The sequence below is a fragment of the Sceloporus undulatus genome, chromosome 3, assembly GCF_019175285.1.
Source record: "Sceloporus undulatus isolate JIND9_A2432 ecotype Alabama chromosome 3, SceUnd_v1.1, whole genome shotgun sequence".
NCBI classification, from domain to species: domain Eukaryota; kingdom Metazoa; phylum Chordata; class Lepidosauria; order Squamata; family Phrynosomatidae; genus Sceloporus; species Sceloporus undulatus.
Window position 1 is genome coordinate 112,953,327 of NC_056524.1, and position 23,149 is coordinate 112,976,475.

Below are 23,149 nucleotides of genomic sequence, written 5' to 3' on the forward strand. Positions count from 1 at the left end.
CAGCAGAGACTGGTATTATGCTCATAGCAGGGTGCCCCCTGTTACATTGTATAGCATCTGCTCTGAGTAATTATTTCAGCCAATAGGCAGCCATTTAGTGAGGGGTTGGAGAAGGGTTCTATAGCATTGTTTTCTTGAGACATTTGCTTTATATACAAAGCATATTTCTGTATACATGTGTGGGTTCAACTGAGTAGAGATTTGCCAGATGTCAGATGCAAATCTACTGAAGTAAGGGAGAAAAGAAGGGAAGGTCTGGTAGCCAACTGCTAGGAGGTACATTTGAGAAAGTCTACCCATCCCTGCCCTTCTGTCAGTAATTTACACAAAGCACCTGTGCACAAGGAGACAAAAATTGCCATACTAGTATCTTACTAACATCTTTATCTAAGCTGTTTTCAGAGCCTCTCCCACCTCCATTAAATACACTGTTGAACAGTGCTGCCCACTGACCACTTTTCTGTATTATCCTAAAATCAAGGAGAAACTAGAGCATTTGTTCACAGGAGTGTGATCAAAGGTTTGAAGGTCTACAGCAGAGGTGAGCAACTTGTGGCTCTTCAGTTTCTGCTAAACTACAGTTCCCATCATCCCTCCCTTTTGGCTGTGTTGGCTAGGTCTGAGGAAAACTGTAATCCAACATGTACTTCTATCTTTTAATACCTGATATTAGCTAATAGCCATGATGACTATATGCTACCTGCAAGATCATAGGCAGTACATCTCATGGTAGGTAGTGGCATATAGGATATTGGAGTTGCTAGGACTTTGACGTGACCCAGGTGGAGCTCTGTTCGCCTAGCCCTAAAAATCAGGGGATCTTAGAAAGATAGCCCTATTACCAACAATATGGTTCTTTGGTACAGCTTGGAGAAATCAGTTTTTTGGTCCAGAACACCTAGAATCCCGGAGTCAACATGGCCAGTGCCAATGCAGACTGCTGGGTTGTAAGTATGGCATTCTAGAAAGATAATTTTTCCAAATTCTGATCCAAGATTTGTTGCACTTTCTCAGTCTGGCCAATGACTGTTAAGGAAAGACAACAAGGTTATCCTCGGTATCTCCTAGATCCAAAACACACTGCAGAAACAGCTCAGTTTGAGATGGCTTTAACTGCACTGGGTCAATGCTAGGGAATTCTGGGAACTGTAGTTTTGTGAGACATTTAGCTTTCACTGTCAGAGAGCTCTGGTGCCACAATAAACTACTGTTCCCAGGATTCCATAGCACTGAGCTAGGGCAGTTAAAGCAATCTGAGACTGGATTATTTCTGCAGAGTGTTTTGGACTCTTAGTCTCCCTGTTGCTGTTCATACTGTATATATACCCGTTGCTTCTCCAGCCATGAAAAATGGGGTCCTTGAAAGCGAGCCTAAAAATTCTTCAAATCAAAGGGGCCAAATTTTCAACTATATTCTTCATTACAACATATATTTAGAAAGATTTATATATACATGGACTAGTCATTTGGTTTTAATACCCCCTCTTCTCAAAAAATTAAGGCTCTGATAAACCTCTAAGTACCAGCTGAGCCACTTTAGCAACAGACTATTATCATTTATTATTTCATGCAATCAAAGTGAAAACTTGGTAAGATGTGATGTTTTAAATACAATTTTAAAGCAATTAAAAAAATTAATGTAATTAAAATATTTTAAAATTTAAATTTTATTTAAAAACAAAACAAAAACCTATGGCCTCTTCTTTCTTCTCCCACCCAGTCTTGCCCCACTCACACCATCTCTTCAGCATTTTAAGGGGGCACAAGTGAACACCATAGCTCATTTCTGCCCAAAGTCAGATGTTTGGGAAGCAGTGGTGCCGCCACCACCCTAGTCCCCTTAGGCTATACTCATAGTGATGCCCCTGGGTGGAACCCCCATGGAGATGTGAACCCTCAAACACAAGGAAATGGCTGGAGATGGCACAACTATCCACACTGCTGACTTCACACATGATTAAAACATTGTCATTGTTGTAGTTGTGTGCCTTCAAGCAGTCTCTCACTTATGGGGATCCTAAGGTGAACCTATCGTGGGGTTTTCTGGGGCTGAGAGTGTGTTACTGTATTTGTTCAAAGTTACCCAGTGGGTTTCCATGGATGAACAGGGAATTGAACCCTGATCTCCAGAGTCAGAATCCAATGCTCAAACTGCTATACCATGCTGTGTGATTGTCTACTTGTGTTTTATACAAAGTACACAGCAATGTTTTTTGACAAATTTTCTGTTGTGGAACAGTTTATTTTCATCTAAGTAAAATCTATAATGGTAGTGATACATCTCAGAGGGCTCTCTCGTGTTTTTGTTCCCTGTATGAGTCTGGGACAGTACAGGTCACATCTTTCACTTCACTGCATGGCACTTTGTTAAGTGAAGAAGCAGGTAGCCAAGTGGTTTCTTTAATCCTCTAACACTGAGTGACACATGCACACAACACAACTATTATTTTATCCTTTTGGCAGTTAACTTCATAAGCATCTCTTGAGCAAGGCTGGAGATGGAGGAGAGTCGTGCTTGTAAATGATAACAGCATCAGTTTTCTGTTGCATTCACCTTCTCAAAGTTCAGCTCTCCAGACCAGCTTGAGGTCCAGACAAGGCCAAGAAGTAGAAGGCAAGGGGCACAGCAATTCTAGTCAGTGCAGTAAAAGTGAAATGAAAAATTACATTAGGCTGACCTCCTCAAAACCTCAGTCTGTTTTCCTGGAAAGCCTCCAAGTCTGTCAAACAGTTGCTGGACAGAGGAGCCCATGAAATATGTGATATGAGCTATACAAGCGATATTAAGGCCTTCACGTTTTTTGGGGGGGATTTCAAAAGCAAAGGTAAAAGAGAAACAATGGGAAAGAACACATTACTTTGTATCCATGGTTCTTTATCCATGGATTCAACCATTCATGGCTTCAAAATATTCAAAAAATATAAATGCCAAAAAATAAAAAAAAACAACCTTGATTTTCTGTTTTATACAAGGGACACTATTTCATTACATCATTATATTTAATGGGATGTGAACATCCATGGATTTTGGTATCCACGGGACGTCCTGGAAGAAAACCCAGCAAACACCAAAGGTCCATTGTAAAATATTTGCAGGACTGCTGCTCTGAATGTTTCTTGTTCTATATGTTGATGAATTTGTTACTTAATATAATAGAGTTTAAGGTCTCTTGGTTTTGCTCTATTGTGATTACAGTCTGCCCTTCATACCTGTGGGGGATCCATTCCAGACACCCACCCATAGAAAAGGAAAAACATAGGACCCCAAATCCCATTGTTTTGAGTGGTGGGTGCAACATGCCCATAGCCACTAATGAGGCCACACGTGCATGTCTCCATTGAAAGCAATGAGGCTTGCCATTTGTGATGCTTAAATCCGCAGGTGGCAAGCCCACAGATATCAAGATCCCACTGTATTTTGTTATTGATAGTGACTCTTGGAAATGCTACACAACCTGATCTAAAGCTTTACAAAAATAATTTTAAATGTTAACTTTTGAAAGCCCAAATATTCCATTTCCAAATGTGTAAATTTACAGTATTATATAAATAAAGCTGATTAATAATAATAATTTCCTGGTAAAGAGAATGTTTCATAATCTCCGGGTGTTCATTTCATCAACTTAATTCCACCAAGTTATCTTTAGGCCAATACAGACCGGCCCTTTGTGACGCTCTCGTCATGTGCTAGGGTTGTCTCGGGGAGGCGCTTCCACACGCCCTTCAACCCTAACATGTGATGAGGGTGTCACAATGGCGGCGCCCTGTACACATGGGCGCTGCCATTGTTACACAAGCACCGCACGGCATCCGCACAGTGCTGCATGGTGTTTGCGTAATGAATGTGCCAGTGGTGCACTGTGGCGCACTTGTTACTCCACAGGGAAGCTGCACCGTTTGACATTTGCAGCTTCCCTGTGGAGGGAAAACAGGAACCGGCAGGCCGCCCTTTTTGGGCAATATGTACTGTGCCCTAGCCTATTAAAAAAGAGTTTTATTTTTAAACTATGTTTAATTACTAAAAACGTGTGCAGTGGGCAAAAGGGAAGGGTCAAGATGGCCACACATCTCAACAAACCCAACTTTTCTAAGTCATTTCATCATGAATTTTTAAATGTGTTTGTATTTTATTTTGAGGCAGGCTAGCTCTACCAGGCCTGACTGGAAGAAGAGCCCTCCCCCCGGTCCATCTGCCTTGGTCCAGGCCTCAGAGAGAGAGAAGAATGCTGGACCTGATCCCCTCCCCCCTCACCATTCCCTTCTCCTTTTGTGTTGTGTCTTTTAGATTGTAAGCCTGAGGGCAGAGAACCGTCTATTATCCCCTCTGTTGTAAACCGCTCGGTTTCCCAGTGATTGGGTGGTATATAAATAAATCCTATTATTATTATTGTTGTTGTTGTTGTTGTTGTAGCTAACATTCAGGATGAATGGACATCATTTACAGCAATCAGTATGTGATTGGATGTGGAGTAATTTTCCCCCCTGATTAGCCAGGAACTGGTTTCATGTTTGCGCTTCTTTCAGAATGGTGGTTGCATACAAAAAGGAATTTCAGGATATATTAGTGGTCACAAGAACAAGACCAGCTCAATGATTCATGTCCCTTATTTCACCTAGCAAGCCTAGCTAGAATTGTTTCATTGTTCTGCAGGGACCGGCAGTAGATGGCTGAGGGAGTACTGGTAGTCTACAGACCACCATTTTGGATAGCACTGATCTTCACCAAAAGAAAGGGAAGGAGAGGGTTTTTAAAAATTACTTAGAAACATTCCATTCCATTCCAGCACAGCACAACTTTACTGCCTAATAATATGCAACCTATTTTTCAGCAAATGCTAAACGAAATAATTGCTCTTACTGTATTAAACTTAATTTTGAATTGCCTCTATTACAAAAACACTGTATCATTATTATTAACACATTTTTGAATGTGTAAACAGCACTAAGTTACCATAATTACCTAAAATAATGAAGTTCAAACACTTAGCATAGCATTGGAATTCAGTTATGGAAGATTTTGTGGAGGGTATCTTTTTCCTGCCTCTGAGCAGTCAAGAATCATGCATAATGCATCAGTGCATGCTGCAGCTGTTAACAGCCGGCTGGCACATGAGATATTTCAATTTTGTTTTTATTGCACAAGGAAGTGGCCTTTCATCAGCTCCCCAAAGGGAATGGAGAGTCAAAAGAGCAGACATTTTAAAATATATATAATGGTAAATTAGCAAGTGTTCTTCCTGTATTTGATTCCCTTTATGAAGAACAATGTGTAGGCTATTGAACACAGTGGAAGAATTTCCAGTGACTGGGAACTAAAGATTTGAGCATAGAATATGGATGTTTAGGTTGCATATCAAACATGTACAAAGAAGTATATCTCTATACAGAAACTTGTCCTCGGATAAATTAAAGCAAAACTAGAAGCAGCAGGGAGTTGTGAGCAGGTGACAGACTTGGGATAGGGTGCGATACTATACTGCATGTAGGTTTTCATGTTTTTAGCCTATCGGGATTTCATCACCTCTTCTGAACTCATAATTTCTATGTACTCTGTCCTGTCTTGCAGGTGATTTATGCAAGAAGATGGATTTGCTGAAGATGTTGGAAAAGTTTTTTTGGGGGGGGGGGGGGTTACAACTACTAGAGTTGCTTCTGTGAATCGGATCCATGGTTTCAGTATGTGGAGCTGTGGAGATAGAAAACAAAGGTTCCTTGAGGTTGGAGAATATCCAAGTGCAAATTGAAGTTCCCCATCTCAATAGTCCAAAGGTTCCTCATTTACTTCTCTGTGATTTTCATAAGCAAAGGCCTGCTTCACACTTCACCGAACCAAATGGGAAACCTGTTTGCACTACACTTACCAAAATCTTGCTTTCTGTCAGGACTTCTGTTCCATTATTAGTACCCTAAATTAGGGGGAAATTAAAAATATAAAAAACATAGCTTATGCGAAAACAAAGTTTTGGGAAGTACAGAAGCCTCCATCTCATCCAAGCAAAGAGCAGCAAATGACAGACAGATGGACCTTATAATGGGCCTTACGAGTAGGGTTGCCATAACCCTCCTGCCGGCGGGACATTCCCGGTTTTTCACCACTAGGGGGCGTCCCTGCACGGTTTCCTCCCAGGTTTGCCAATCTGGTGACTTTCACACCAAAGTGGGTACTTTTCAGAGCCTTTGGTGTGATTTTGGTGCTTGGCTTTAATGGTAATTTTGAGAGTTGAAATAAGTTCCAATTATTTTTATTCAATTAGGGCTCCGTTTTATTGCCATATTAACATTACAGGGACTTTTCAGGGATTTTGACTGAATATTTGGTGAGATATGGGGGGATTTGGTGAGTTTTGGCCAAACGTTTGGGGAATTATCTTTGAGGCTTGTTGGCAACAGGAGGTTGCCAGAGTCAGGAAGAGGAGCTCCTCCTCTGTTTGGTCCCCAAGGTAGCAGCGGGGAGAGGGCCATTTTCTTTGGCACCGACGTGAGGATGAGGAGGAGGAGGAGGAGGTGCGTGGCTATTTTCAATATTTATTTTGCCCCGTGTATTTTTTCTAACTTTGACTGCCAGGGCTCAATGCTCTGGAAGTCTGGTGTCTGTGAGGCATTTGGCCTTCTCTGTCAGAGAGCTCTGTTGCCACAATAAACTACAATTCCCAGGATTCCATAGCACTGAGCCCTGGCAGTCCAAGCAGTGTGTTTTGGACACAGATATCCTCCTTTTGTGAGTTAATGAATGAATCCAGTCCCTAGCCTTTCTATCTCTCTCACACACTGCAGGAGTAATAACCCCCTTTGAGACTGCTTTAACTCAATGCTAGGGAATCCTGGGAATGCTAGTGTTTGGGAGACATTGAGACATTCTGGGCACTGCAGTTCAACTACGTTTGGAGGGTTATGGGACTCCCTGTCAGAGATAGCTCTGGGGCCACAGTGTATTACAATTCCCAGCATTCCCCAGCACTAACCCAGGACAGTTAAGTCACTCTCGAACTGGATTATTTCCTCAGTGTGGATGCAGCTTTGATAAGGAACTCTGGCCATTTCAGTCCAGCTATGTTTTATTTCTGCAGTGTATTTTGGACCAGAGACAAGGTGACCAGGCATCCTCCTCCTTTTCCATTTTGATCATGCCTAAGAAACATGCATTTATATTAACATTTTTAAAAAATCATCAATTTTTTTCGCGTGTTCTCCATTTATTAAAACTGTTTCCTACATTTGAAAATGTAGTCCTACATTTGTCCTGGTTTGGAGGTCCTGACTTATGGCAACCCTATTTCTAGGCAACTGCTATTTCTATGAAGAAGTTCCTTCTAAGTTTTTTGTGGGTTTTTTGGGCTATGTGGCCAACATGGCCACATAGCCTGAAAACCCACAAACCACTATAGAAGCCGACCGTGAAAGCCTTCAACTTTGCACAGTTCCTTCTAATGTTCAGTCAAAATCTACTCTCCTCTAACTTAAAACCATAAAACATCTAGGGTAGCCATGTTGGCCATACAGCAAAATACAATAACACTAAATACATGATGCAAGTTTTCAAAGCTGCCTTCTTCATCAGGCAAAGGTGTTAAAAATCAAACAGGAGAAGAAGAAAAAATGACAATGTTACAGTCAGCCCTACATTTTGTCAAGATGTTGTTGTGGCATTGATATCACTTCAGACCATCTTAACTGACAACAACAAAAACAATTTGTTAGCTACCACTCCTAGTTTGGCATCATCTGCAATCTCATAGAATGTCCCAGCAGCAGAGCTCTGTTTGACATTGAATGGGAAGAACTAATCTTTCCAATGGTCTCGGATGGCATTCCAAGGATTATAGTATTGTAATGTGAAGCATTTTCTAGCAGACCAGCAAGGTTGAAGCTTATTCATGCTAAATTATTTATGCTTTATTAATTATTTTACAGTATTCCTGATATCATTTTTTTATGCTGAAGTATTACATTTCTATCCTTATGGTAGAATTAGAACCTCCATCTTTTATTTTTCTCTTTTTCCCCCAATCCTTTCTTCCTTGACTTTGTTTGTGTTAAATTTATTTGGCTATGTTCTGTACATGTGAAAGGGAGCATGTGGGGAGGACAGATTAAGAAATCAAATGGTTTTTTAAAATTAAAATTAGGATATAAATGTTCAAATAAATAATGCATTAGTGTACTATTCCTTGACACAGTCCTTGGTTAAACTATGAACTCACTGTAAACTGTGAGCTTAAAAGACCACAATAAGTGCTGCATAATTGATCGCAAAGACATTCCAGTCCAAAATGCAAATTAAGCCTTAGTAAAGAAATTGTTTTTAAAGTATAATACCTAAATACATTTATAACAATTTGAATCATGCTTAGTTTCAAAAAGCTGGCTTATATTTCTTAACTGGACTGTAAATTAGATTGCAAAAAAGAAAACAATTTGTGAGCTTTGTTTACCTTCTCAGACTGCAGCCCCATCAGTTTCAAAAATAAGTTGATCTTAACATCTGGCTGAACGAGACTATATGTGAAAGGGATCTGGGAGTCCAAGTAAACCACAAATTGAACATGAGTCAACAGTGCGATGCAGCAGCTAACAAGGCCAATGCGATTTTAGGCTGCATCAATAGAAGTATAGTGTCTAGATCAAGGGAAGTAATAGTGCCACTCTATTCTACTCTGGTCAGGCCCCACCTGGAATATTGTGTCCAGTTCTGGGAACCACAATTCAAAAAGGATGTTGAGAAACTGGAGCGTGTCCAAAGGAGGGCAACTAAAATGGTGAAGGGCTTGAAATCATGTCCTATGAGGAAAGACTTAGGGAGCTGGGGATGTTTAGCCTGGAGAAGAGAAGGTTAAGAGGTGATATGATAGCCCTATTTAAATACTTGAAAGGATGTCATATTGAGGAGGGAGCTAACTTATTTTCTGCTGCTCCAGAGATTAGGACCCGGAGCAATGGATGCAAGTTACAGGAAAACTTCCTGATAATAAGGGCTGTTTGACAGTGGAACAAACTCCCTCGGAATGTAGTGGGGCCTCCTTCCTTGGAGGTCTTTAAACAGAGGCTGGATGGCCATCTGTCATGGATGCTTTGATTTAGATTTCCTGCGTGGCAGGGGGTTGGACTGGATGGCTTTTGTGGTCTCTTCCAACTCTATGATGGTGTGATTTAGGACCGTGGACATTGAATATTTATTCACTGAAGGGGTTGCAATGAGGAAGGAACACTTCAAGTGAACAGTTACAGGGAGGCTACAGTTATATACCAATTTGTAGTTGGAATCCATACTATTCCAGGATTCCACTACGAAGAACAAAGACCTACACGTGTGTAAGAATTCAACACATCATCCAAAGGACCTGCCATTACAACCTTATTAAAGTTCATGCTAGTTATACCTAACATGTGGGGGTTGTAATTTGCTTAATTATACACACTCTTGATATTTTCAGGAAAATATTAATCCATAATAATAATAATAATAATAATAATAATAATAATAATAATAATAAAATGTCCCCTGGGGCTATGGGGCACATTTCTTCCATACTTTGTGCTTCCAAGCCAATTTAGGCCTAGGAGAGGTCTTTTTGAAACATGAAGTGAACAGGAAGTTACTTCTGCATGGTGAAAATGCCCTCAATGTCACCTAGCAGGCTTTTGGGGTCATTTAAAAAAAAATTGGGGCAACGTTTATGCTGGAGAGGTACAATGTCTCATGAGAAGCAAATATGGCTCCCTAGCTTTCCGCATTTGTACAGCCCTGATATGGATGTACCACTGAACAACTTTTTTTAGTGGTCTGCTCCCCTTGAAAACAGCAACATGTTTGGGGCCAGTATGTTAAATACACAAATCTTTGCTTTTCACTTACAACAAAGAAGCATATGCAGGCAAATACAACCTAGACTAGGACCGCTATGTAAAATGGGCAGAATATAATCCCCCATAGTTTTATAGAGTCTCCACATGCCCCAATTTGTGCATGGCATTTTAAAAAGGCTTATTTGACACCAGTGGGTATTCACAAAAAATCAGGGATTCAGTGAATCACATGGGTACATACACATTATAGCACCTCTGCTATTTAATGACAGATTTACTCTATTTTTAGGATCTTGCTGTCCCATCTGTAAAATCTTTATTCCATTTACAAGCACTTCCTTAGAATAATCCCCTTGATACTATCCAGCTGTCAGGGCCTGGGAGCATCATTGTTTATTCTGTTTGACAGCAAACATATTTTTCTGTCTATAACTACTGCATGTACCACTGATATGTGTGCAGCCTGGCCCTTAAAACAAAGTGATCTCACTAAAAGGCATTGGGTCTGTAGTCCTTAAAAGTCCTCTCTGGAAAATTCCATACGATGCAAAATTATTCTTATTAAATATAACACACAATCTTAAATCTTTAAAAAATAACAATAGGATCATTTTATATATGGTCACATGCGCAAGAATTTTATATGCTCAACACTGGAAAAATACTGTTAATCCATTGATAGAAGATTGGTTGATTAAAATATATGAGGCAAAAAATATGGATATAATATCAGCTACATTAAGAGGAAAAGATAAAAATCAGACAGAAGAGGAATGGAAATGTCTTAAAAATATTGAATTTTGAAGGAAGAGATGATAATAAAAAAAAAGTAAATAATAAATGAAGGCTATGTGATATGGTTATGTCAACACAGGAACAGATAAAGATAGAATATAAATATTAGGAGTAAACAAAAAAAAATTCATGATGTGGGAATACTCAATTGTAAAGGAAGTATGACTAGAAAGACAATGACTTCAAATATCCTTTGTAAATAGTACATATTTGTTTGTTATTAGAAGGTAATATAAGGTATTGTAAACTTGTTTGTATGCGTGTTTGTATGTTGGTTTTTTATTTCTTTTATTACTTTTTCTTTCACTTTTTGTGTAATGTTTATTCTAAATAAATTTATTAAAAAAAAAGTCCTCTCTGAGGGTAAAAAAAAAAATTCTGGTCACACCACAGCCCCAGTCCAGCCTCTGAAGGGCACAAAAAGGAGACGCAAAAAGCGGCTCCTTTTTGCACCTTCCAAGGGGCACCATTGCAGTGGCGGCCCGGCTCTATGGCATCCCTTTGGCACTACGTCATTTGGATGCAGCGGGCCAGCGGTGTATCAGGATGGCACATGCCATCTGAAGCGGCGTGTGCCATTATGGTGCCATGGGGCAGAGTTAGGGCATGCGTTGTCAGGACGCTGAGCCCTGACTCTGCCCACAGGCCAGCACAAATTGCTGGTCTGTACAGGCCCTTAGCTTCTGACTATACATACATAGGATTGCTTTATAAATTTTGCTGCATTAATGTAGAGGTAATTAAAAGGAATTAAACAGTTGGTTAGTTGTTGACACCTAAGACAGATAGCCATCTGTTGGGAGTGCTTTGGTTGTGTATTCATGCATGGCAAGGTTTTGGATTTGATGTTCCTTGAGGTCTCTTGCAATTCTATGATTGTATGATACTCTGCGGTCTCTTGCAATTCTATAGTACTATGACCTCCCCACCCTAATTCATCTTCTGATGATATTTTTTAAAATGTATTTATGGCATTTTAAATTGGAGTACACTGATAATTAACTTGATATAGTTACAAGCCTAATACTAATTATGTTCAATATACACTGCTAGCTCTCTCTGAATGTCTTTCTTTATTAGCCTTAACTTCATGACTTATAGCAACTACTTTCAAACGTATATACAGGAGAAAAATAACCAGGGCTCTTCCCTCTCTTGCTGTGTAGCATTCTTCAAATGAAAATATCTAAAGGGGGTTAGTACAGTGTTTTCTTGTTTTTAATTCCATCATTATACTAAATGGAAAAGAATATATGGAACAAAGTATAACTTAGAATGGTTGTACAAAGCGTGAAAAGACAATGCTTTGTGGTCTGTGTACTCATGGGATGGTGTGCTGGGTAACATTTGTGTGCTGGGTAACATATGCAAGCAGCATGGCACATGGGCCAGAACCAAATAGACCTTTCCCATGGTTACATTTGTGAATAGGGTTACCAGATCTCTGCCCTGCCCTGAGTCTCCAGTTTCCAGGGATCACCTTTGGGTGGGAGGCAGGGGTTCAAAATCTCCAGTTTTAGAAGCACAAGGAATGTGTGCAAATCTCCAGGTAGAAGAACTTTCTCAGGTTGACCTGATGTCATAAGCACAAAGTAGAAGAATGCACTGCAAAATGTAGGACATAATGCTAGGAAAGGTGGAGGGCAGTAGAAAGAAAGAGAGAGAACATTTCAGATGGCTAGACTCAATGGGGGAGGTTATGGGCCTGAATCTACAAGACAAGCAGAGAAATGAGGACATGTGGTCTTGGAGATGTCTCATCCACAGAGTTACCATGAGTCAGGGCCAATTTGAGGGCAGTTGACAACAACAAGCATAGATCATTGGATGCAAGCCAACTCCTTGATCCTGCATGGGATTCCCTAGAGCTGTAATATGCACCCCACAGTCCTCAAAACTATGTTTCAACCTGGTGAATTCCAACTAAACAAACACACATACACACCTTCTCTGTGTGGAATTTCAAATAAATTCTGTGCCCCTCCCACTGATAGGAAGACATTTCAATGCCTCAAGAGATATCTTAACAAGTCTTTGATTATTCATCAGTTGTCAAGTAATTCTAAGTTACTGTTATGTTGAACATGCCATATGGCAGGATGGGTATATTTTCTGCAAGTGGCAAAAAGTTGCTGTTTTTCTGCCCAAATTTTCATACTACCCAAGGAGTACCTACTAAAAGGAAAAGGAAAAGAAAATTCTGCTGCAAAATAAAACCTATGCCATGGTTGATATAAATGTTTTTATATAAAATCTATGGACACAGTTCATGATATGGATTGAAGATGGCAAGAAAACCTAAAGACATACTGGTGTACAGTGCATTGTTTCCTACTAAGGGTGCATCCAGACTAATTGTAAAGTCTCAGATTTTGTTCTTGTTCTTTCCGATTTTATACTGGGTCAAAATAACTGACCTGAGGAGCTGACTGAAAATATTCTGGGATAACCAAATATTCTTGGGATATCTCAAAAATAAACTGGAAAGTAAAAGAACAAAAGATGAGACTTTCTGGTCTTTTAAATTAATCAGGATTCACCCTTAGCAAACATGTTTTTCACTCACTGTGTTGTCTTATTTTTTCCCCTCTCAATGCCATTAATTTTGCACATGCAAGTTCAGAGTGGAAGTACCAGAAAATAAATGGTGAGGAGATTTCAAAAAGAGTAAAATGCCTTTTGGGGATGAATTTGTTTCTTCACATTGTATTTCCAAAAGAGATGTTTAAAAGCTTGGGAAGTAGTATATTGAGTTTTGCTCCTCCTTCCTCCTCCTTTTCTTATGCAACCTGTGCAGGATCAGAGATTGTACTATAATGATAAGGGGGAAATCACTCCTTTGGTTCTCACTCCTAGTGAATAATCTGTTTGAGCATCAAATTGTTTTCTTATGGACCCTTGGAGGTAATGGTAATTGATTCTGAGTAGAAATATGGGAGTAGAGCTTATCTTTATGACAAAAAGTAATAATGCTACCATTCAGTTGCTCTTCCCTATCCAGATTCTTTAGGGGGATGTTTACAGAGGCCTTTGAGTTTGCTAAGACAAATTACTGAGTAAAAAAACATGAACACAAGGCTGTGTCTGTGATACTGAGACATGAGCCAACATCAGAATGGTTATGACAAATAGGTGATTGTGACAGCAGGCCATATGTCTAGAGAAAATAATCATAAACCCTCCCATAGGTACAGTAATCAAGATCCAAAGAAAATAATAATCTTGTTGTTGTATGCCTTCAAGTTGTTTCTGACTTATGGCAACTCTAAGGTGAACCTAGCACAGGGTTTTCTTGGCAATACTTGTTCAGAGAGGTTTTGCCTTTGCCTTCCCCTGCGGCTGAGAGCATGTGACTTGCCCAAGATCGCTCGGTGAGTTTCCATGCCCAAGTAGGGATTTGAACCCTACTCTCCAGAGTCATAGTCCCATGCTCAAGCCATTACACCAGACTGGCTTGTTATAGATACAAACATTAAAAGAAGAGGAAGATGCCTGTAGGAAGGAATGCTACAAAAAATGAGCAGAAGACATGTTAGTGGACCGCCCAAGGGAAAGGAACAGAAAAATAGACAACTAACTTTTGAGAGAAGTTTGGCCCAAGAAAGAATAGTAGCAGTATATGAAGAAAAAACAAGCTATATCATATAGGTTGACAGACATAAAATTAGTTTATAGTAGTTGTACCTATGAATAGGGAAACATAAAAATATAAATGTCTGAGAACAAAAGAGCCCTGGTGGATTGGAACAAAGGCATAATCTACCATCTTGTTTCCCATGTGGCTAACTGGACATCTGTGGGAAATCCACATGCAGGGCATGACAGCATCCCCCAATAACCTATCACTTTCTCACAACTGGAGTAAAAGAAGGGTAGGAGAGCATGTAGGGATGGGAAATAAATTCATTTGGTTTGCATTTTGATTCATTTTTGTGGTTTCAAATCAATATATCAAGAGCCAGTGTGGTATAGAGGTTTAAGAACTGGGCTATGATTCTGAAGATCAAGGTTTGAATCCTCGCTCTGCCAGTGGGTGACCGTGAGCAAGTCACACTTCCTCAGTCTCAGGGCAAGGAAGAGGCTAAACTCCTCTGAACAAGTCTTGCTAAAAAAAAAAAAGCCTGTGATAGGATTGTCTTAGGGTCACCATAATTCAGAAACAAACAGAAGGCACACAACAGCTTCAACCAAAACTGTTAAATTTGCATATTTTGCAGAGGAGTTCTCCAGGTGCATACCAAAAAGTGTACAGGAGAGGAAACAGCAAACAAAAATCCATAATGAATTAACATAACATTAAAATACATTGGACTAGAGAACCTTACCAAATGTGTTAGGCAAAACTGTGTAGAGAAATACATGGGATAGAAACTGTGCAAAAATATGTATAAATATTCATGCAAATTAAAAAAAATTATCTGACTTCAAGATGAATTAAGATTTAAGACTGGAGAAATCCTCAAGTGTGTGGGGAAAATGAATTTGACAAGAAACAAGAAACAGGTTTTTGACAGCTTTGCTCATCAGCATATGCTAATTCTCTTTTTGGGCAGATATAAAGCAGCCCACGAGTGTCAACATCAGCAAAGCTCATGAGAACTGGACAACAGTGCATCAAATCAAGGAAATAACTTTTCATTAATATCTTGAACTACGATCCACAATATATTATTTATTTATTTATCTATCTTGCTTCATTGCTATGGGGTCACAGATATCGTTTCCTACACCCATGGATTTAGGACCAAAGCAGAGGAAGCATACCTGTAATTGATCCCCCCCCCCCCCATCTTCTAGGTGGAATCTCCTGGTCTTCTTATGTGGCTCTCCTTCCATTGGCCCAATGGCTAGGAGGACAGTATGGCCCTTTAAGCACTTGTCATACAAGTACTGTCTTACCCCATAAGCACTAAGTGCTACTTTATTTACTATAATCTGGTCTGCTCTGAATTTATTTCAATCCATTTGATATATTAAAACAGAGTAGCTTTAAAATGACATCTTCGGGGAGACTAATGGAGAAAGATGGCATTCTCTGGCAGTACTGTATTTATGCATTTTTAAAACACTTTTATTTAGGATATTGGAGTTCTTTGTATAAACTGTAAGGTTTCAGAAATAATGTTGAGAGATATAAAATCCAGGAATATATTACCTATGTATTGTTATTTCAAGCAGTCGCCTTTCTCCCTTAACCTTTTACTAAAGACAAAGGGGTGTGTGACACTCACTCTAATGAGAGCTGAATTTTGTCCTCAGCTATTACTTCTGATAAATATAATGTTTATTGTTTGATGCAAGTTTTGAAGAAACCCTTGAAAAGCCTCTTTGAAAAATGGTCACAGTGTTCCATATTTCATTAAACCTTCTGCTCAGTCATCATTTTCAGTGTCAAGGACAGATGATAAATTTCATTTCACTGAGAACAACAAAAAGCTCTATAGGAATATGATCCAAAGTATTTTGCTTAAAAAAAAATATCAGTGTTTGGCCTCCAAAAGTAACTTGCCCATAGTAGTTGTCACAATACTTTTGCAGCATGAGCAATATGTGATGAGCATTTAAATGTGTATTGTTCATGGGACAGTCTAAACAAATGCAACAATTCATACACTCCTAGGAGCACATTTAGAACTATGAATGTAGAAGAAACATTTATAGAGCACTCCTGTGAGTGTATTCTTGAGATTTACCGTAGTTCCACATCTGTGTGAATAAGGATTCCAGTGTTAAACAGAATTTTTCAAGGGAAAGGTCTTTGGTAGCAGCAACCTCTAAATCAGCTCTGAGAAGTTAATTACATTTAAATCACAGGTACAGTTGGCCCTCCTTATTAGTGGGCTAGCCATCTGCGGATTGGCCATTACTGTCAATGGCAGTGCATGCATGCCACATGACTGAAGGGTGGCAGCAAGGAGCCGGGAGAAGCACGCATGCCTCTCAGTAGTCCTTGACGCCACCCTCTTCTCCTCAGGGGGGAAAAGAGGGCAGTGGCAAGGATGTACAGGGGGCGTGCACACACTCAGCCTGGCTCCCTTCTTCTGAGAACGGGAGCGTGGCAGGGACGGCTGGGGGCAGGGGAGCTAACTGGGTGTCACCCCTTCTAGGGTGTCACCCAGTGTGATCCACACACCTCGCACCTTCCCAGTGATGCTACTCCCAGGAAGTTCCTCCTAAGGTTGAGGTGGAATCTCTTTTCATAGCTTGCATCCATTGTTCCATGTTCTTGTCTCTGGAGCAGCAGAAAGCAAGCTTGTTCCACCCTCAACTTGGCACCCCTTAAAATACTTAAACAGGGCTATCGTATCTCCTCTTATCTGTCTCTTCCCCAGGCTAAACATACGTAGCTCCCTATTACCGTAAGACCTCATAGGCCACGGTTTCCAAACACTTCACCATTTTGGTGGCCCTCCGCTCCAACTTGTTAACATCCTTTTTGAATTGTGGTGCCCAGAACTGGACACAGTATTCCAAGCAGAAGAGAATGGCAGTATTACTTCTCTTGATCTAGACACTATACTCCTTTTGAGGCAGCCTAAAATCGCATTGGCCTTTTTAGCTTCCGCATCATACTGTTGACTGATCTTCAACTTATGGTCTACTAGGACTCCTAGATCCCTTTCACACATAGTCTCAATAAGCCAGGTATCCTTCATCCTCTATACAGTATATGCATTTCATTTTCTGCCTGTACAAATTTCCATCTATTCACCCTCCTGCTGCCAAAAATGTGCAGCAATCTAAATTCATGCAAAGCAAATGGACAGCCATAGGTGCGATAATGTGCATTTCTGTGGATTTCCATGGATACTCCAGTAAAAACCACAAATACTTTTTCTGCAGTTTTTTTTGGCCGGGGGGGGGGGGGGGTTCAAAGTCCTGCAGACTGTGTGTGGCTGGATCAAATTCTATTCAGCTGGAATGAGGAGTATTTTAATCAGGTAGACTAGCCCTATGTAGTCTTACTGTAATACATAAGTGCCCCTTCCAATCCACCTTAAAAACCAGCAGCTGGATCAGGAGAATGTTCAGTGGATAATCAGGACAAAAAGAAGATTCCATTTTCAACCTCTTCCTGCCAGCAAGGAGGGTGCCATGAGGTACTGCAACAAAGATCCTGCTTCTGATTGTTGCAGCCGCATTCACTGCTGGAAGCGGGCTGGTTATGTGATCCTCCTTGTTGTTGTGCACCTTCAAGTCATTTCCGACTTATCATGACACTAAGGCACACCTATCATGGGGTTTTCTTGGCAAGTTTCTTCAGAAGGGGTTTGCCATTGCCATCCTCTGAGGCTGGGAGAGTGTGACCTGCTCAAGGTCACCCAGTGGGTTTCTATTGCTGGGCCCAGATTTGAACCCTGATCTCCAGAGTCATAGTCCAATGCTCAAGCCACTACACTACGGTGCCACCTACTTAGCTACATATAGGTAACCAAGTAGCTGATGTAGAATATTAGTCATTGTTTCCAGAAAATGCATTGAACTGAAGGAATTTACATTGTATTTAAGAATTCATATTGTTGATTTTTAAGATCCAGACACCTGTCAAATGCCACCTACCCTCAATCTCACTTTCAGCTGTTTAGGTGAAAATTGCAAAGGTGCAAAGCATACATCAGTACAGTTAAAGTAATATTAATTCACATTTATTGATGCTACAGATAGCAGGATGGTGTTAGGAAGCTGATAATCGATCTGAATATCATCAGATGGATGTGTTTTGAAAGTTTTGGTTTGTGAATAAAACAGTATGGCGGAAGAGTCATACAACTCAGCAAGTAATTTACACAGAGAATCATATTCACTGAATTTTATTTACTTTTTTGGATACTGGAGTTTATAGTCTGCTAAAATGCAATGCACAAAGATCTCTTTTACTTCACTGTCATGTATTCTCTGTATTTCCTTATCTGGGTATGGTTAGGGAAAAACAAAACACATAATGTTGCTTTTGAGCAATTAAGCCATACTCTGGAAATAATATGTCTACATACAGTACTAAATAAATTATAGCATCTCATGTGGTTTGCCCAAAGATGCTAAAATAAGCAGTCTGCTTAAACATACAGCCCGATTCAATGTTTAATCAGAAGTCAGTTTTATTTAGTTCAAGGAGACCTACTCAGAGGAATATGTATATAGTGAACTGCAACCTTACCTGAATTACCTATTTAGAGCATGGACTCCAATGAATTTTTAATTATTTTGAACTGCAACTGTAGTACAAATTGAGGATGTACAAAACACACATGGATGGGATGGAAGTAGAGTTTGCTCCCAGGATAAATCTACCAATAAATATGAGATACTTACTGACTTTATTATTTTCCACATTACTGAACAAAAGGGGAGATATGAGCACAGCATCCAGGAATCCTGGGAGTTCAGATCCAAAACAGTGTGATTCCCAAACTCTGACTTTCCAAGTGTTTTGGACTTCAACTCCCAGAATCCCAGACCATTGCCCAAGATGGCTGAGGCTTCTGGGAACTGAAGTCCCAAAACCTGGAGGAGCAGAGTCTGGGAATGGCATTTGGATTTCAACTACCAGGATTCCTGGGCACTGCCCACAGTGGCTGGAGGTTTCTGGGAACTGAAGTCCAAAAATACCTGGAGAGCCCAAATTTGGAAATCTCTGGGCCTTAACCTATTTGCTGTCCTTTTGTCCATCTGGGGGTTAAGGCAAGCAAGCCACTGTGTGAAGTAAGTAAGAGCCGTATATACTCAAGTATAAGTAGACCTCATGGGCAGATTTGGGGGCCAAAATTATGGATTTTGATATGACCCATGGATAAGCTGGGGGTAAAACTTAGGGTCATGTAATGAAGGATATAAATGACAAAGCAAAGGAAAACAATACCAACAATGTTACAAAATCCCAGCAGGCATAACTTATTATTATTATTATTATTATTAACCTTTATTTATAAAGTGCTACCTTCCACCTGACTTTGGATAGGGTTCTCCTCCTTCTGCATTCATATAAGATGATCCATGTTCACTTACTAGATTTATTGCTGGATGCCCCCCCCCCCAAGTAAAGCTGTTCCTTCTCAGATCTTTTACTCACTTAGAAATCATTAATGTAAGTCATTTATTTGTGTAATGGATGCCATTACAAAAAGAAGAAAGAATCCAAACAAAACACAACAATCAGATACCTTCTAAAAGTAGTACCAAAAACCACCTGGAACCATGAACCTGAGAGGCTGGATTCAAACTGAATAACCACAGAGGCCAGATCCACTAGAAATGCATCAGATTCCCAAAGCTAAGATCATCCAAAAAGAACTTTTTTGCAATAGGCTGACTGTGTGAAGTGCAGAAGGAGGGGATTCTAGTTGAGGAGATGATCTTGGAAGAGCATCCCTTTTTGTCTTGGGGGGGGGGACCAAAGTGTGGCTCCCTTTTAAGCCCCCAGGGAAGGGGATCAGGGCTGGGGGGGGGGCTGGGGCCAAGAGAGGGGCCTCCTCCCCAAAGTGCTCCGCCTTGCAGACGTCAGGGCTGGCTCTCCAATGGAGGAGGAGAGGAGGAGGAGAAGAAGAAGAAGGGAGGCGGAGTGGAGGAGGGCTGACTCTGAGAGTGCCTGGCTCCGGTGGGCGATGATGATGATGATGATGCCTCTCGGGCTCCTTCCAGCCGCAGGTAAAGCCCACTTGGGGGGGAGGAAGGGGGCTGGGGGGCTGGCTTGGATGGGGGGAGAATCTCCCTGATCCCCTTCTCTGCAGCAGAGAGAGAGAGAGAGCCCCTCTCCAGTCCCAAGACAAAAGGATCCCCCCATGCTCTCTCTGGAGTCACTCCCTCATCCTCCACTCCTTACTTGGGGGCTCTTTTTGCCCAGATCCCTTTCTTCTCCCTGCCTTCCAGGAAGGGCTGCTTTCCGGCTTCCTCCCTGGGAGGTTGTTGCAGGGCAAGGGAACGCCTTCCTCCCCGGGCTGCTGCCTCTGCGTTACACCCCTTCCAACTTGGCCAAGCCTCCCTCCCTCCCTTCCAAGGAAGGAGAGAGAGAGGTTGGATCACCCCCAGCCCTGGGCTGCAGGGGTTTCTGGGTTTGGGGGGGGGGGGCACTGGGATGCCCCAGCACTGGGCCACTTGGTCTAGGGGAGATCCCAGGGAGCAAGGGGTCTCCAGGAGCTGGGCTTTTGTGGCCTGGGGTCAGGCTTTGGAAGAAACAGCCCTGGGGGGGGGGGGGGGGGGAAGAAAGCCTGAGAGCATGGGCGTCTATCTATCTATCTATCTATCTATCTATCTATCTATCTATCTATCTATCTATCTATCTATCTATCTATCTATCATCTACCTTCCTACCTATTATCTATCTATCTAATTTATATATATAATGATTTATATAAAAATCTGTCATAGAATCATAGAATGGTAGAGTTGGAAGAGACCCCAAGGGCCATCCAGTCCAACCCCATTCTGCCATGCAGGAACTCTCACTCAAAGCATCCATGACAGATGGCCATCCAGCCTCTGTTTAAAGACCTCCAAGGAAGGAGACTCCACTACACTCCAAGGGAGTGTGTTCCATTGTCGAACAGCCCTTACTGTCAGGAAGTTCCTCATAATGGCCAAGTGGAATCTACCTACCTACCTACCTACCTATCATTCATCTATCTATCTATCTATCTATCTATCTATCTATCTATTACCTACCTACCTATCATCATCTATCTTTCTACTTATCTATTATCTATATAATTTATATATGAAATAATTTATATAAAATCTATCTACCTAATTTATATATAAGATATATTAAAATATGTCTATCTAGCTGTCTGAGAAAGATAATATTTGAAATAAACTGTGTTTCATTAAGGTCGTCCCCCCCTCCACCGCCATGAAGTTTAGCTTATGAATGGATTTCAAACTCTGTCGCTTCAGTGGAAACTGCTGGCTGGCAAAATCTTCACAGGGTTTTCCAGATTGCGAGGGAAAAGCGGCTAGAATCCTTAAATGATCTTTTATGAGTTTCTGAGGATGCATCAGAAAGTGGAATGTATGACCCATCCCTTGTAGAAAGCTATTGGTTAGAGGGGGGGAGGAACTAGGAGCCACCAGACAGGGTCTAATGCTATGCACAACTGTTGGGGAATAAGCTCTGTTGGACTCCATGGGACTTTTTTCTGTGTAATAACATGCTGTGGCTGCATCCACACTGCAGAAATAATCCGGTTTGACACCACTTTAATTGCCATGGCTCAGTGTTATGTAGTTCTGGGGTTTGTAGTTTGTTGTGGCACCAGAGGTCAAAGTGGTGTCAAATCGGATTATTTCTGTGGTGTGGATGCAGCCTGTGTCACACCCAGAATTTGGTTGGATTCATTTCTGAGGAAGCTGCAAATTTAGGATTGCACTACATGCAGGGTTTTATTTCCACCCGTATTATCCACTGTAATCCAGATTGTTTAACCAAATGCACAGAAGAATGGCGTGAAGTTGGGGGGGAGAGATCCACTTTAGAAAGAGATGGCAGTAATAGTTTTGAAGTGTGAGGAGAATAGCCCCATCCATTATATTTGTGCTGAGCACTTGGTGGTTTTGATCTTTGCTTTATTAGTTGTTGGATTTATTTCTTGGTCCAATCAAAATGTTGCCCTTTTCATTCAGTAGGCTGGTTATAAGACATCAAGGGAATGGCTTATTAGCATAATGCTAGGAAGGTCCCTGTTACTTCTTGGATGCCACTCCATGTATTATTAATTGCTACCACTATAAGGGACATTGCTATAGTAACCGGGACTCAGCTCTGGACTGAATTAATACCTGCACAAGAGAACTTAGCCCAGTTCGTATTTCCAACAAGCTCTTTGCTTTTGTTAGGTAGGACCTAGCATCTTTTAGAAGTCCAGGGATGATTACTGCCTGCCTGCCTTTATAAATTGCTTTTGTTTTGTTTTATTTTGTTATTCAGAACAATTGCCACAGAGATTTAAAAACCAAGAAGAAAATGCTCTGCATAGTACAGTCCGTTTTGTCAGGCCTTGAAATGAAGGTTGGGGGCCTTTGAAATCTGCATTGCGATGTTTCAGAATTTGGGGGAAAGGATACATAGAAACAAAAAAATCCTATGCTCAAAATGCTCGTTTTGGCCACAGCTATACCATATATAAATGTGTACTAATATGAACGAGGTACATATAAAATATAGTGTGTAAGTATGTATCATTTTGTGTGACTCCACACTGCAAAAATAAAGCAGTTCGACACGACTCTTAACTGCCATGACTCTGTCCTACAAAATCCTAGGATTTGTAGTTTGGTGAGCTCTGTGACAAACCAGGCTGAATAACTCACCAAAGTATATATACCAGGATTCCACAGGATGGAGCCATGACAGTTAAAGTGGTACCAAACTGTTTTATGTCTGTAGTGCAGAAAAGCTGTTTGTTGTGTATCTTTTTTGGATAGCAGCAGAGCTGGGGAAGGGGGAGAGAATTACTTTTTTGGAGAGCCACTCTCAGACTCTTCTGTAACCTCAGCAGCTATGCTCCTTGGGGGATATTGAGAGTGATAGTCCGAAACAGTAGATTTTCTAAGCTCT

The 23,149-nt window shown here is 40.8% G+C and overlaps 1 protein-coding gene across 5 annotated transcripts in view; it reads left to right on the forward strand.

Moving 5' to 3' along the window:
• Window positions 1-6,333: 6,333 nt before the first annotated feature.
• The window catches only part of TMTC4 (transmembrane O-mannosyltransferase targeting cadherins 4), a 75,182-nt gene continuing 58,366 nt past the window's right edge, over window positions 6,334-23,149 (forward strand). Inside the window, exon 1 of one of the 5 annotated variants that reach the window (XM_042459219.1) lies at window positions 6,334-6,504. The gene's annotated coding sequence lies outside the window, so the exon portion shown is untranslated. Of the gene's footprint in view, window positions 6,505-11,315; window positions 11,336-20,082; window positions 20,245-22,740; window positions 22,760-23,149 lie in introns of those variants that run through there. The other 4 variants (XM_042459221.1, XM_042459218.1, XM_042459223.1 and 1 more) reach the window with 4 other exon arrangements.